At 36.0% G+C, this 17,163-nt stretch overlaps 1 protein-coding gene and 1 long non-coding RNA gene across 3 annotated transcripts in view; both read left to right on the top strand.

Moving 5' to 3' along the window:
* The window catches only part of LOC149085548 (SH2 domain-containing protein 5-like), a 139,114-nt gene that overhangs the window by 22,833 nt on the left and 99,118 nt on the right, over positions 1-17,163 (top strand). The window lies entirely within an intron of this gene.
* On the top strand, positions 406-10,777 carry LOC149085550 (uncharacterized). Its single transcript, XR_016192860.1, has 2 exons — positions 406-749; positions 10,599-10,777. It is a non-coding gene; the product is annotated as an uncharacterized LOC149085550 (long non-coding RNA).

Genomic DNA, 17,163 nt, shown 5'->3' with positions numbered 1-17,163 from the left:
ACGACGGTGTTTTTTAATATTTTTTTTCTCTCCTTATTCTTGGAAGTACTGTATTTTTCAAATTGACGCAGTTTTAATCACTTACAATCACTGCCTTGTGTGCTTTCCCATCTTTGATTTGACATACAACCATAGAAATGCACGCAAACTATTTACTCATCTTTACCCGTGATTTGTTTGTGTCACGTGCGAATAAAGTTTACCAAATTGTTAAAGAGTGGAAAACCGCATTTCAAGTGCACCCTCGGCAACGTACGCTCGTAGCACGATATTTGGCGATTATCTGGTGCGATTGGCGATGGATTGCAACCCTGACAAAAGTATTCACCGGAATTTGTATCAAACCTATTTTTCTTCTGGTTTCTTTTTTCTTTCCTCCCCTTCTTTTCTTTTGGCATTCCACCATCTCCTCCTCTTTCCAGCTAGTCTCGTCTGTTGGAAAAGAAAGGCCATCACCGTCTTTACCAGATTCAGTCAGTCACTGCCAAGCCCCACATATAGTGGACACAAACCTCGGTTAGATGAGGTGGAATTCGTACTAGCCTCCTCTAAACGTGTTTTCCCTTACATGGTTTCCGTCAACGCCGCCGTATTGACCGGTAAAGAAACAACCAGCAGGTGGACTAGCGGATTTGACTTGCATGGCTTGTGATACTTGTGCGAGCTGGGAAGATTCGCAGGAAATAATTGAAGGAGACTTCTTTGTTATACATATGCGAACGACATCACTGTGAAATAGGCGTGATAAGGTGAGTAGTGTGGTCATTGAATACAATTACTTCAACTTTAGCTGGAAAATTATGAAATACATTACGATTATATAAATTGATTTTTTTAATATGCCACAGTGTCATATATGGCTTACACAAATAACGAAAACAAACTTGAAAAAATAAATGTATATAGAACTTCATATCTCCGAGTTCGTTTCAACCCATAGGGGTTGAAGGGGGCGGTAAGGGTGACTGCCCCCTTCCCCAAAAAATTTGTATTATTAGCATAGGTGGGAGGGTTGAGGTGGAAAATCCCCCCCTCCGTTCGAAGAGCCTGTATCCGCTTACGTTTCAACCTAAAAATTTTTCTCTGATATACAGTCGAACTTAGTGAGTTCTAAGTCAAAAGTCACTGAAAAAAAGTTGTAATTATCCAATTAATCTAAACTGGATTCGCAAACTGACTACTAATTGCAACTTAATCATCTACATTCACATAAAATTTTAATAATTGATAATTATTATCCTATCAGTTACGAAACTATTTTCCAAATTTATATTAATTGATCTTAGCTGCTACATTATTCCACTGTACTGGAAGGCAGTATCACTGCAGAACTTTTTGACCATGCTCAAAGCCTGATTTACGGAATCAATTCATGATAATCCGTTACGAAAATGTGTGGTGTAGCAGTAGTAGGTAGGGCCTCCAAAGAATGGCTCGGGGATCCATGATGTTCTTAAGTCAGCCACCTCGTTGGGCAATTTGCCTGTTGTGGCGTTGTATTTGTATTTGACGTTGAACAACATAATCAGTATAAAGTGGGACACATTCTCGATGCACTCCAGCTGAACAATATTAAAATGGGCATTAAATTATTGTGAAGAAAGAGTTAAATGTTTAAAAATTCTGGTTTTCTCTTATTTGTTTTTGAAAATTTGTTGTTTAACAACTGAGTTAAGTAAAATAAAGTGATTTCCTGTGGAATTTTTCCAAACTAAATTTCTCATACAAAAATCATAATTTTTTCCCTCCAACTTCAAATTATCCAAAACATTTGAATTAAACAAGAAATTTTAACATTAAATTATGAAACTCAAAAGGAGGTTCATAAAGTTCGAATTATCCAAAATTCGAATTAACCAAGTTGTACTGTATATATTCGATCTACCGTATGATTTTTTTGGCAGCATTTATAGTTATTTTTGTTTTCATAACTAATGAATATGAACATTGCTCGACCATATCTTAGTGAGGATACCCGCCTCTCCTTTAAACCACTTATCCATTTTGCTGAGATGTGGTACGGGCACCTCATTTTCATAAATGCATTTCTACTCATCATGTCTCACTTACTATAGCTTACTTTTTGATTCAGAGATGACGTTACTAAACTATCGAACGAGTTGGGATTCGAAAAAAAAAATTGTTGAACTAAAAAGTGGTTGAATAGTATACATATAATCTCAAGTTAATCTAAGCATGTCTCTTCGAAATGCTGGGATTATTAAATGCTTGATTGCCGGGATTTTTATGTACGTTAATACTTTAACACAATATTCACGTCCAATACACGAGTTTTGAAAAGAAATGTTTTCGCTTTAAGGCCGGTATTACACTATAAAAGTTTGATAAAATCCCTTTTATAAAACTTGAAAAATGCAGCCAATAAGGTCACCGGTTGCATTTTCTAGAATGTAACCAATAACCTTATTGGTTAGATTTTTCAAGTTTTATAAAAGGGATTTTTATCAAACTTTTATAGTGTAATACCGGCCTTAGATGAGAGTATGAAGGTATAAACTTTAACCTTTTCCTATCCCCCCCTCTATGTCGAATCTCGTGCGACACGTTTTTTCTTGTATCATCAAGACTTTCAGCCCCCATTAAACAAAACGAAAACCTATTGCAACTTGCTAATTTGTTTCACTTATGTAAAATAAAAGTGTAGGAAATGCACGATTAGACTAAATATATATATTCAAACTCAATTTCAAACACTTTTGAATGCAAAATACCCAAAAATAACTTTACAACAGAGATTTAAACTCATTCGGAGGAAACACGGACAGTTCATTTAAGAATTTGCTATTATTCTCGGAATTCTTGCCAAGTAGGGTTGCATTTGGCATTAAAAAATGTTGATTTGTATTCATTTTTTACAGCTTTTCTGTTGTAATTCCGCAGCTACTTTTTTCACAGTACATATTTTGAGCCATGTACTAACACCTGTAGAATTCTATGAGTTTAGCTTATGAAGCGTTTCCTTGTTAGGATAATTACGTATAATCCACCAAACTTTTTTACCGAAAATAAACGAGAGCTAGAGCGTATGCTATACAATTGATAGAAAAATTGGGTGAGAAAGGTTTAAGGTTGTCTAGAAGGAAATCCTTTTCTCAAGCCAACGTTATCGAATTAGATCGCCCGTCCGTAGAGTTTTGATCATTTTTAAGCTCTATAATTTAGCAAAGGGGTAAGATTTAAGACACTATTTTTTATATCAGTTTCTCAACCACCTGGCCCTGACATCATTCATACCGGGCCGAGTGATTGCGGCCGTTCATTTTCCGTTATTCGTGTTTCTTGACCAGGCCTTCCACTTACAAAAATAAATGAAATCGGGCCGCGGACTATCAAAGGTTGAGAGCCATCGATTTATTTATTCTTCGAAATATCATACTCCCCACCACATGTCAGTCATCTTTGGCGCAGTTTCAAAATTCCATGCACGCATTGGCGCCGGAACCAGGGTCCTGAGGCTATATGAGTCCTCCAAATAATTAATGTTAAAACAATTAAATCAAATAACGACATGGATTTTTTCATGCTTAATCTAAGGTGGAAAATAACATTTTCAATAGTAACTGAAACAAAGGAAAAAAATACCTTATCAATCGACATACCCATCTCCGTCTGATCAGAGTTCACATAATCTTTTTTATAATATTCTCTTTGCGTCACTAGACGTAATACTTACATTTGCATATCCACTCAACATGGGATTTGATAGAGCAAAAACATGAATACCAGCAATCAACCTCATCGATCGAATCGAAGAATGAATGAAAAGTTCATCAACAATATTTTTTAATTTCTCTTTAACAAGTGGCTTAGTTAAAAAATCTGCGAGATGTTCTTTCGAACTAACATACTTCAACTGGCATAAATTCTCATTCAACAATTTACATACAAACTTGTACTTAATGTCTATATGCTTAGTTTTGTTATTTTTAGCAAAACGAATAGCTGCTTAATTATCACAATATAACATAGGAATTTCATTTTCAACAACATTCAATTCTCGTATCTTTGAATATCATATCAGTTCCTTCGAACATTCAGTTAAAGCTACAAATTACGACTCTATAGAACTCAATGCAATTCATTTTTATTTTGCGATTTTCATGATATCGGGATTTCTCGAGACATAATGAGAGACATTCGACTAATGGATATTTGATTAAGATTACATTCCCAATTTGCGACCGAATATGCCTTCGGTAAAAAATTCCTTACATTAGACAAATTTATCTTATAATGCTTCGTCTGAAAAACCATTTAATACATCAACTAAAATAGTCCTATGATGTTATGTATACCCAGTACAAAATTGTGCCATAGTATTTACTACAAATGAAATGTCGATTCTCGAACGACTTGCTATAAATGACATCCTATTAATGATCCATGGGGTATTTCATGCATTAACCTTAACCCTTACAACGACAATATCGAGATATCTCGTCAAACTAGATTTGCTTTATTTCGGTCACCTCGATATAAACTGAAGAGCCAAAAAAACTGGTAAGGGCATGCGTATGCAAATAAAGAGATATGGAAGCAATCAGAGTACGGCGCTGCGGTCGGCAACGCCTATATAACACAACAAGTGTCTGGCATAGTTGTTAGATTGCTACAATGGCAGGTTATCGAGATTCAAGTGAGTTTGAACGTGGTGTTATAGTCGGCGCACGAGAGACGGGACATAGCATCTCCGAGGTAGCGATGAAATTTGGATTTTCACGTACGACCATTTCACGAGTGTATCGGGAATCCGGTAAAAAATTAAATCTACGACATCGGCGGCCGGAAAAAGATCATGCAAGAACGGGACCAACGACGACTGACGAGAATCATTAAACGTGACAGACGTGCAACCCTTCCGCAAATTGCTGCAGATTTCACTGCTGGGCCATCAACAAGTGTCAGTGTGCGAACCATGCAACGAAACATCATCGATATGGACTTTCGGAGCCGAAGGTCCACTCGTGTACCCTTGATGACTGCACGACACAAAGCTTTACGCCTCGCCTGGGCCCGACAACACCGACATTGGACTGTTGAGGACTGGAAACACGTTGCCTGGTCTGACGAGTCTCGGTTCCAATTGCTTCGAGCTGATGGACGTGTACGGGTATGGAGACAACCTCATGAATCCATGGACCCTACATGTCAACAGGGGGCTCTTCAAGCTGGTGGAGGCTCTGTGATGGTATGGGGCGTGTGCAGTTGGCGTGATATGGGACCCCTGATACGTCTAGATACGACTCTGGCAGGTGACAGGTACGTAAGCATCCTGTCTGATCACCTGCACCCATTCATGTCCATTGTGCATTCCGACGGACTTGGACAATTTCAGCAGGACAATGTGACACCCCACACGTCCAGAATTGCTACAAAGTGGCTCCAGGAACACTCTTCTGACTTTAGACACTTCCGCTGGCCACCAAAATCCCCAGACATGAACATTATTGAACATATCTGGGATGCCTTGCAACGTGCTGTTCAGAAGAGATCGCCACCCCCTCTTACTCCTACGGATTTATGGACAGCCCTGCAGGATTTATGGTGTCGATTATCTCCAGCACTACTTCAGACATTAGTCGAGTCCATGCCACGTCGTGTTGTGGCACTTCTGCGGGCTCGCGGGGGCCATACACGATATTACGCAGGTGCGCCAGTTTTTTTGGCTCTTCAGTGTATATCTGGTTCTTAACACGCTTTTATTTTTAATGTGGCAGTTATAATGCGGATCGGGAAAATTTTAAAAATCGCCTTACACTTTAAGTGGTTTTACATTCAAGATTTCGAAGTTTCTGTTTCTAAATGTTGCTATAACTAAGCAGTAGCTAACCTGGACCCGTGAGAGAAGTGGTTTTCTGCTGAAACACTCCATACCCGTGAGGATCATGGGCGTGATTCCTCGCAAAAGCAGTTGGATTTTCTACCAGGATTTAACTTCACATCAGCCAGCTGTTGAACCCTTCATACAAAAGCATTTAACAGAACTTGATTAAAATAAAATATAAAAGTATTTTCCTTTTTGAAATTTAATTTTTTTCCAAAAATATTGAAACATATTTTTAATTTTTGATCGTCTTTGGGGGGGGGGGGGTACGAAATCCATGTGCCTTTCTTTCCTGCGTACTTCACTGGTCAGGATGGCTGACAGACAAATATCCCATCAAAGGTCCCAAACATTGCCAAAAGGAAGCTGGTTAAGAATTATGTCACGGCTTGCAGTCTTCGACCACGATCACTCAAGGATTAATTGTGCTTTCCAGTTTCCCCGATTGCTCGTTTTTTTTCAGTATCCGTGAACTTTCAACATGTAAACGCGAAAACTTATTTCGAATATAGATGGCCCATGCATCATCAAAAATTTAACTGTAAAATTTACCTATTTTGATTGACAGAAAGGTTAGTTTACGAACACGCTATTGACCACATATTTACGAAAGCAGCATCACAACATGCGCAAACGCGATTAAATAAGCTACGATTCATGGGCTTACAATAGGCGTTGGTAAGCAAAAGTTTGACTAACACTGGTATAAACTGTTCTTTAATTCCCTTCACGTATAATCTTTTGGCAACAAATTTGGATGATCTCTGTTTAGCGAATCGGTGATAAATCTGGTAATTTTATCCTAACCTAACCACACATTAGAAGGAGGGGAAAAGAAGAAAGTAAAAAAAAAACAAATAGAAAAGGAGAAACAATATAATAGACAGGTAGATAAGAGATTATAACAGTGAATTTCTCTTTTCACTCTCACCCTACGTGAGAGTTTTACGTTTATTTCTTCCGCTCTTACTTTTTTCAGCAGAAAGATGTAGAGGAAAATCACTAACAGGAGTATAGAAAAAACAGAGGAAAGAAAACAAGTTCGGTTCATAGGGTTACAATAAATCTGCGATGTTGAGAAGAGAGGAAAGAAAACACAGAGAACTGGATCGAATTTATTCCACTAGCGTTTGGACGAAATATTTCGTCTGTGATCGTGAAGGGGTTAAATTTCAACTGGAATTTCTGACTGGCATGTTCCATTTTTTTGTTTTGTGAGCTTCAAGCTTTCATGCAAGTTTAACTTTTCGACAATCAAAATTTGGTAAATATCTGATATGTAGTGTGAAATCCGATGCGTCAGCATAGTAGAGATGAAAATTCATATTTCAAAACATGTCTATGAACCCGAAAGGAGCAGTGCCGTTTTAACGCATGGGCCTACTCGGGCACTTCAAGATAAAAGGGCCTCATAAAAATGAGAACAGGTTGAAATTTTCGAGAATTAGCCAGGTAGGGCCTCAAAAAAATCACTAGGCCCGGGGGCCCATGATGCTCTTAAGTCGGCCCTGGAAAGGAGAAGGACGTTATAACATTATACAGTACTTTGAAGACTCTCAATGATTCTATTCACTTCTACGATTAGACCGCTCAAGAAAGTCCGATGCATTGCATTTACTGTGTTTTGGCTGGTAGATTCTCAAAGCTGTCGCGAGGACATTTATTTTACTACTTTTTCATTCTATTGAATTTGACGGGGGAAAATCCGGTTACAATCGAACGTTACTGAAACGGGAAAAATATTTTATGAAATGATTAATTGTAGATTGTCCATCGTTCTCCAACAGCTAATTTTTAAACAGTCTTAGATAAAACTTTAAAAAAAAATGTTGCTACCCATCATTCTATCGGAGCAGTTCATGCATGTCCAAAAAATTATTCCTAAAAAAAGTTATAGAATTAAATTTTTTATATGCTTATAGATTCTATAAGTCATGGTAGGAAAAATTCTTTATGCCAACAGAACATATTAAACAATGCAAAAAAACATTCTTTTCTGATGACCGAAATTGACACAGTGAATAAACAGGTCGCTGAGTTACACAATGAATATAGTTAAAACATAATTATATCGGGGGGGGGGGGGAATGACTACAGAACAGGATGTGCAAATGTTTTGGAGTATCTTTTATTTTTTTTCTGATACACACATTGTTTGATGAAAAATGTTAGTCTTAATTATTAATTTTTTTTCACAGTAATATGCTTAATAAATTAGATTTATTAAATTGTGACTCATTTTTCTTCTGGAATATTGGTTAAAGTCAGGGTACCCGTCACTAGGAAAGGAATTTTTGGTTTTCTACGTCGAGACTTTCTTCTTTTTTTCAAAGAATATTGACTTTTCTCATGTCTTAGTCCACTTGAAATTTATAACGTAAAAATGTTTTTTTTTTTTTTTTTTCATAATGAAAGTTTTCTCTGACGTAATAAAAATTGGCGTAGATTTTTAGGTTGAAGAAATTCTGTTCGTGTCAAAGTTGAAAAATGCGTTAGTAGTACTGTAGTTTAAATGTGAATAAACATTAGCGAAGCATTTTTTACAGACGTCTATAGAAGATGATGATCGATACTTTACCATTTTTTTTGCAAATGCAGTTGCTGAAGTTTTAGGTTAAGAAGCTTAGGGGACTCGGGATAATTTTAAGAATTGTCGCAGCTATATTTATGTGTGGCCAGAGAGTTATACGAATTTATTCTTATAGTCATCAGTCTACATTTGAAATATGACTGGTTTCAGACTTCTCTAAGATACGCATAGATGACATAAATGTGATTTATAGTATTTCTATGAACAAAAGAACATGTAGTTGTGAGAAGCACTGGAGCGTTTTTTATTTTTTATTAATCATAGGTCAGTAAACTGTCAACTACCAATAAGTGGTTTGTAAAGATATATTTTCTAGTATAAGTCACTGGTAAACATTATGATCATTCATCATCCAAGTCATACACATTCTGTTGAGGTTATGAGTAGATATTTCTTTAGATTGTTTTAATGCTGTTATTTTATGAATGAACGGGGATTGGCATAGCTGATAATGTATGACGGTGATTTAAATCCTTTTACGGGTGAAGGAAAACTTCCTCTGTGCTCAATTTTTCCCCCCAAGTCTCCTTAAAAAAGTTATTTGCATCCAAACATTTTTTTTGTATGCATTATTTTAGTGAATGGATATGCGAACTCTGTAACGTTATTAAAAAAACAAAACCAGTTCCATGGTTTGAGAAAAGAGACTTCTCAATTATATTGTAAAAGTTATGAGCAAATACTGCAGATTTCAATGGTGTTCTGCCCAGATAATTTTATTTTACGTTAAATCGAGGTTTATATCGTTATAATACAGCATTCTCCTGACCTAACCACTTAAAATGAAAATATGGAGACTTGGGATGCTTTCGAATCGCAGTCGAAATTCGAAGGAATCTCGTTTGAAAAAGAAAATTTTCAGTATATGCTTTTGAAATACATTTTGCATTATGACTATGAGATCTTCAGTTTTTCCTTCTCACTAAAACTGAAAACCTAAGTATTTGTAATTTTCTTCTTACATTTTTGTATATCTATTTTAAAAAACTTTTATGGAAATAGATATTTATCAGGGCTCCCTCTTGTCCTACTTTCTAATTTTGCCAAGTTCTATCAACAAAATTCGTGTAATTGATTTTAATTGAGGAGGGAATAATCGCGATATATTTTCAAATATTACAAATTTTTTTAAGTTGTAATTAATGATTCTGCCAAAGCAGAAATTGTATTGCTTTTAAGGTTATTTGGGGGGTTATGTGGCCCGTTTGGTTTATTAATTTTTCAACAAGTAGAGTAGTCATTGAAAATTTGTCTGGATGGAAAAAGTAATTTTGAATTTACCACTTCATGGTCTTGGACCGTAACTAACACTCATCATGCGAAATTATGGTCCACATTTTGTGTAGAGGTGAAACAACAGTTTGCATTACAAAGCAGATGAATACATAGGCCTATTCTAGTCTTGCAGCTTTCAATTGTCTTTTTTATTTTTATGGCATTTAGGGGCATAAACAATATTTAGAATGCTCAGCAAAGAGCTGGAAATCAAAATGCTTCATTTGTCAAAAACGATTACATTGGTACTAAACAGTAAAATGTGAAAAGATCCCTTTAAAGGATGGATGACGCAATAAAACCAATTCGGTTCACCTTGACTCATTTACATCGGACATTGTAATTTACATTTTTTGCGCTGTTCTTTTGGGACTGGTCTTGAAAGATCGTGATTCTTGAAAAACAAATTCTTCATAATTTGCTGTGCATTGTCGAAAAGAGTTGACGGACTGGACTGTGGAAGACTCCAAAAAAGAATGTAATTTATATTGTGAGGAGAAACAGAAAACAATTATCTGTGGTTGCTAGTACCCCGTTTTGGTCAAAGATTGTTTTTTGTAATTGAGTCATTTTTGTCATTTTGCTTTGGCTCGAGGCAATTTTACAGGATATTGAATAGTGCTATGAAAAATTTAAAAATTAATTTTTTTTCATTTTTTTATTATGCTATGATTATTGTGTCTATGGGGGTAACCCCCACCCCCGTCCTACTTTTCTAATTTTTTTAATGGTATCGCTGCATTTACAGAAAATTCATCCGAAAATTCCCGTATGATTCAAATTTTATTACACAAAGTTCAATTTAACAGGAATATTAACATGGATCATAAAATTGTATTATAAAGTCTTTTATAATAACATAACGCGCTTATTAATTTATATTTTCAGAATGTTACTGTTGAAAATTCAGCCATTCGGCGTCCGGTCTTCAATGATAACGATTGTGTTTTATACCACTGCGTATTCTGAACAGTTCGGATTAAGTGCAGTAAACAAAGGCAATAAAACATTTTATGCATTTATTTTTTTGCAAAGAAAGTGAATAAAATAGGAATTCTATCCACAGATTAATTGTTACTGAATTTTGAGTTTCATATAATTTATTTCAGGTGATTTTAAACACTACTATTATAATTTCCATGCTTCGATACATTTTTGAATTTTTTGTTTAAATCCCACGTGTGGGTTACAAGCGCGAACTGATTTTATATTGGTAATTGAAAGTTCCCTTCAATCAACTTTAGCCCGATGCCCTGGGTTGTTAAAACTGTGATGGTAAAAGTTATAATATTAAGATTGAAATATTATGGAAAAATTCAACTTATTCCCTTCGGCGTGATTCTTTTCACTGATCCGTAATGTTCTTAAAAAAATGTTCGATTCAGAAAAGGGCATAACAAAATCTCCGCTTTTGCCAAAATAAGAGCCTTTTAAGGTTGCAGGATTTCTGGCAAATACCGCTGAAAGGATTAAAATACATAGAGCATTTAGATTTATGCAAAATTATTTCGAAGAAAATGAATGAAATGAGTGGATAAACTCGCACATATATATAGTCAAATAGAATTGAAAGTTCTGATAGAAGACACTTCTAGTTTTACATATTTGGAAAAAGCAGAAAAAACCCTATAAAGTGTGACACCTTTTCCATTAAAATTATATGGCTTTAATGGCGAGCTACAAGCACTGAAAGATAGGTGAAGTGTAAAATGAAAGTGTCTTCAAAATCTGTAACAGCCAATTCCGCATACAATCTTCTAGTCGCAGTCGATGATCAAATTTACCAAAAACGTGTCCATTCCACCAGCTTTCGAAAAAACCCACAGTAAACAATATCGGTGTTTTAGTTCAGAAGAAGTTCAACATTCTGTTTGCAATACATCACTGAAATCGGCGATGAACATTCGGTATTGGCGGTTTACAGATTTTTGCGACAATTTGATTTTGCAGAAAAAAATCTTATAACGTAAAACCATCTCTATCAGGATAGTCAAACCTCTGTTTCTCGAAAAACTATATACCCCGAAAAATTAAAAAAATTCTTTCATTTTTTGCACTAAATCAATGCATTTTCACATCTCTGTCTCGAAGTCATTTTCGAACTCTATCATCTCACTAATGCCCAATGATAGTAAAAAGAAAACACGGAAATACCTCTTCTTTCGCGTAAATCTGGTTTTTCCCCGGAGATGAAAGGATCTGATAAGAAAGGATTATTCGTATTGCAGTGAAACCCACGTGAACAGTCACTCCTCAGATGCGGAAACTCCTGTTTTACGGTCAAATACAAATATCCCGTCAAAAAACCTATTTAAATAATGTATTTCGAACCCCTGCTTAACGGTCACCCTCAGATAGGTTACGGACACCATTTTCATCATTCATTCAATTGAACTAAAACCCCTATAAGGACACCAATAATTGAAATCTTGGTTCAAATTATGCCCACTGGATGGCAGCACAAGTTCTAATATTTGATCCACTTTTTGTCTACTTTTCAATGAAATTTTGGCTTGAAGTTTGCTAATGTTCTGCAATCTTGGTGTCAGTTTTCTGGTTGTACTCGTATATTTTACATGAGTTCACAATGTTTAAAATGGCCAGCTCTAGTAATCGTCGCTCTCTACCACTAAGAGAAGAGATTCCGAAGAGTAAAAAATGGTGTCATCGAGTATAGTGAATAACATAAAATGGGGAGTTCGTGCTCTGGCAAATGAATTAGATGTCGGGAGGACACAGCAAAGGGAATCATTGGCAAGAAAAATGTCTAAAAAACCGAAATCAAGCAAGAAAAAATAAATTTCCGAAGACAGAAGAACTTGCCGTAGACGCAGTAGTGTACGATTAGTTGGATCGTTTTCGTGTTCGTCACGAAATTGTACTTAAGAAATTGTAGGTGCATCTTTTGATGTCAGTGATGAAGTGTATGAAGAATAGAGTAAAAAATTGCTAAAAATTAACTAGGGATATTTAGCCAATGATATATGCACCTGGCTGGATATATACACAACTGGCCCGCAGCCGCATGCGGCCAATATTTGAATCAGTTGGAATATGCAGCAAAACCCACCAAACATCGATTTATCAGTTTTTCCAAAAGATGTAAATTCAGTATAGTTTTGTAATTTTAATTCTGTATCTCTCCAATAATTATGTACTTTCATGCCTTTAAACGCATCTTATTTTGTCAGAATTTCTTTCATTTGCAAACAAAGAACCATTTCAGTTATTGTTAATGCTATATTTTACAGTTTCAACAGGAACCCTCCTCTGATGTGGACACTTCTCTTTTACGGACAAATTTTTTTGTCCGTAAGGATCAAATTTGGTGGTTCATTCGAATTTCAATGCTTCTCAGAACAATGTTGAAGATGAAATTTCAAAACGTTGGGGCATCGAGAAAAAAATATTTTTATCCCTAGAGAATGCAAATAAAACTCTACTATAAAATATATTTAGAGTGGAGGAAGTAAAGGGCCACCCGACAAAAATCTTAGTTACGGCTATGCTGCTCCCCTCAACCTCGATGCCGTGGTGTTTGAGAAAAGCTTTCGCCTGAAAGCTCCAAAGCCACTGAAATCTTCACCCAGCTTTATAAAATACATACCAACATCAAGACAATAGCGAAACTAATCTCCTCAATATGATGCCATCTACATGTAAATAAATTATAAGCCTCCGAGCCTCACCCGACCAATCTGGATCCGCTTTGTTAAACTAACACCAACTAACACTACTCGTTACACGTCACACCAACAATACAAATTGATTAATTAATTGATTAAGTAGTTACCTAAATTTTAAGTCAAGCCCTTTTTGTAATGTATGGCAACTTTAAGGGCCGTTTATATGGGTTTAATTAGTGAGTGATTTAGTGCTTAAGTAGAATAGGGTCCGGTCTATTTTTTTCGATTAAGTAGGCACTATGCGCATGAGCTAGTGGGAGTGGACATGTATTATCCAATGAGCATTCCCTACTTTATGACCTACGTTGAGACAGATTTTAGAGCACTTGACTCAAAATTTAGTTAACTACTTAATCACTTATTTTGTGTAAACAGGCCTTTTTAGCTTTGTTTCATCCGAATCATCAGCAGTAATTGACGTACCTCCGAGCAGATCGTATAGTCTCCCCACCCGTCACCTGCACTGACGATGGGTAGCGCAGTAGTTTATGAAACATCTGCTATCAAAATGACTAGACCATGACATGGCTACGCGAAAAGTTACATTAGTTCCCGGTCGTGAATGCCAACCACTCTCTTCATTAGGGGCCGCAAGTATTACGTCATCAAATTTTAGCCATTTTTGACCCCGCCTTGTCAGCAAAACTCTGACATCCCGGCTGCCCGGACGCATTTCCAGATCACTTGGATCCGCGAAATATTTAGAGATCACTAAAGTGGTTCTGTAGGGGACTTATCAATGGGGGAATGTTACTTTAGGTGCCCACAAGCTATCGAAAGGTTTTCCTCGTTTTTGGCTCACCGAGTAAGATGCCATTAAGAAAATTTCATATTTTCATAAAGGGTGGTTGATGACGTAAGCATCATCCAAACCCTTCCCCCCGTCAGCAAATCGGAACACCCCCCCCCCATCGTTGCTGACGTAATACTTGAATGACCCCGTATAGATAAAGTAACGCTGTTCATTCATAGTACAAATACAAATACAAATACACGCCACAACAGGCAAATTGCCCAACGAGGTGGCTGACTTAAGAACATCATGGATCCCCGAGCCCCTACCTACTACTGCTACACCACACATGAAACCCCCCCCCTTCCGCGGAACCCCCCAACGAATCGGTACATGCGGGAATGTGCGTGTACGTGTAGTGCAACCTGACGTAAAGTTTGTTTCTGTGTAATGCTTGTTATGTGTAGTGCTGTCATCTGCCCCCAGTTTTACTAACTATGAGTGAAGTGTTATGGTTGAATGATTTACCGTTGTAGGACTGTTGCTCTCTGTGGCGAGACTTTTTAACGGGGAGATCGGCTCGCATTTGCGCCTTGAAGTTGGGAACCACAGAAAACCAACTTCAACCGACCGTATATATATAACGTGAACAATGTTAGCAAAAAACCTAATAATGGTATTTAAATTCTTATTGACAAAAGGCTTTGTTACTTATTTTATGTTTGTGTGAGGACACCTCCACGCGTCTATATACAGCTAACCCTTTTCATTTTATTTCGTTTCTGGTTGTGGGACAGGTAGTCATGACATTTAGACGTCAGAAAACTTCGGAAATCCGTTCTCTGACCGCTTTATCAGGTATTGGATTCGATTTTTGTGTGTATGGTTTTTTTTTTTGCTTTTTAAATGTGAAGGATTGAAAATTTTTATGTTAGTAGAATTTCTCAAGAGAAAAATTCTCCTTATAATTTTCAATTTTTCCTGCTCTCTTCTACAGTTTGCTTTTTCGTTCGTTTCTGCGCGAAAAAATCTTAGATTTTCTTTTGCTGCTCTCATTTCAAATACGTCTTTGACTTGAAAAATAAAATGTCGCTTCAGAACACGTATTAAAAAAGTTTTTTTATCCACTTTCTGTAATATTTTTTGTTTATTAATATGGGATTTGATTTAAATTTTGATACCTTTTTAAAGTTTGATATTTAAAGTACGTATCTGTAACAGTATAAAAACCGCTATCTATGCAAAAAAAATCATAATTTTTTTGTGATGAAGTTTTGAATACAATTAGCTCATTGTAGTAAATCTATAGGCGTCATTCCATCTATTGACGTTAATTCTAGAAACCTGGACGTAGAAAATGGTAGGGTGCTTATCTCTTCCTAGTCAAATTATAAACGTTTTACACCTTTTTATGAAATCCTCATTAGGGAAACAAGTATGAAAAGAAAACATAGAGAAGATGGTGAAAGCAATTATGACTTGTAGCTATTGTCTACGTAGTTTCAATGGCACTTTGTCTCCATGAATTGTAAGGAGTGAAAGTACATCACATCTGATTCAAGTTTTTCTGTTGTTGAGAGCTAACTTTCTAGCTAACGTTGTTGGTCGTCTATGTGTTCATTGATGCGTACAACAGAGCAGTATACCTTGAGGTCACGGTCGACAATCCTTTTCTATCTGGTATTTGATGACAAAGGTTGTGATAGTTCCACTTGCTTTTGTTTTCTTTTCACTGGAGGGCGGCATCCAGTTCCATATATATATTTTTTAGTTTTCTGTTTCTGGAAGAAGTGTTAAAGTAACACGTCATACTTGTTGAATTGGGTAAGGGCTGTTCAGCCGAAAAAAAAATTCTAGCTGTACCGCAACTGAATTATTTTTTGTTTTCATGATATTAAAACATCGTTGCTTTCATTTAATATAAGTCGGGGTCTACGGCCAGTCGTTCACGTCCGTCCACAGGCCTTTTTGTTTTCAGTAAAATTTCATACTCACCAAAAAATATTATTCGTACTTTCGAGAATTATATCAAGGGCTAGCAAGTGAATGTTGATAAGATTAATGGTGTTGAAATATGCTATATATGGAATTAACAATGTTTTGATTTACTGCTCTTTCTAGCTCTAATAATTACATGACAATTTTATACCGAGACGTTTTGATAATTCGAACTTTTTAAATTTGAGCAAAACTCTCATTCAAAAAAAGGGAGAATGGATTTTTTGACGGTCTTTATTATTTTGACGTCGTTTCAATGTCTCATTGGATATTGTTATTAGATTATCTGGAACATTTAATTTCCATATTTTCAACAAATCTCGTTGTTCTATAAAGTACAGTAATACCCTGAAGTTACGCGATAGGTGGGACCGACAATAACAGCTTAAGCCGGGTTACGATTTTGCATACAAATACATATACTGTAATATTAACTTGGTTAATTGGGACAAAAATTTTGGAAAAACACCTATCCTTTCTCTTCTTACTATGGTGCTTTTTTATCATTTCATAAAATTTAACTTGCCTTGTGGCTGCAATCCGGTTCTTGAAAAGGTATTCCCTAAAATTTGTGCAAATGAAAGTCACGTGTTAAACATTTTGAATGTTTTGACATCTTTTCCATCGAAATAAATAAGCTGCTTGCGTTTTGGGACAGAAGAAAAACAAACAAATTTTTCACCTGTGGGACGAATTTGAGAGTTAGACCAGGTCCTCAGTGAGCATCACATTAAACAAATTTTGTTTTAAGACTGGCAAGAACGTTAGACTTCAGGTATGAAATTGTAACTTTCTCTGCAAAAAAGAGTCTCGTACAAACTTGGGATTCCATTTCTGAAATAACAACAAACTTTACATCTTTATTAGGGCTGGTCCGATTAATCGGGTCGGTTAATCGCAGTTAAAAATTTTAGTTGAATTAATCGACTCGATCAATCCGATTAAAATTTGAGTAAAAAGTTGATAATAATAATTATTGAGTTTATGAATTTAAAGTTGACTTGATAATTTATTTAATGAAACCGATTAAATGTCA

This window comes from Pholcus phalangioides, unplaced genomic scaffold, assembly GCF_987345545.1.
Source record: "Pholcus phalangioides strain wild (caught in Gottingen) unplaced genomic scaffold, Ppha-v1.0 ptg000007l_1, whole genome shotgun sequence".
In the NCBI taxonomy this organism is placed as follows: domain Eukaryota; kingdom Metazoa; phylum Arthropoda; class Arachnida; order Araneae; family Pholcidae; genus Pholcus; species Pholcus phalangioides.
This window is presented reverse-complemented; position numbering and strand designations above follow the sequence as displayed.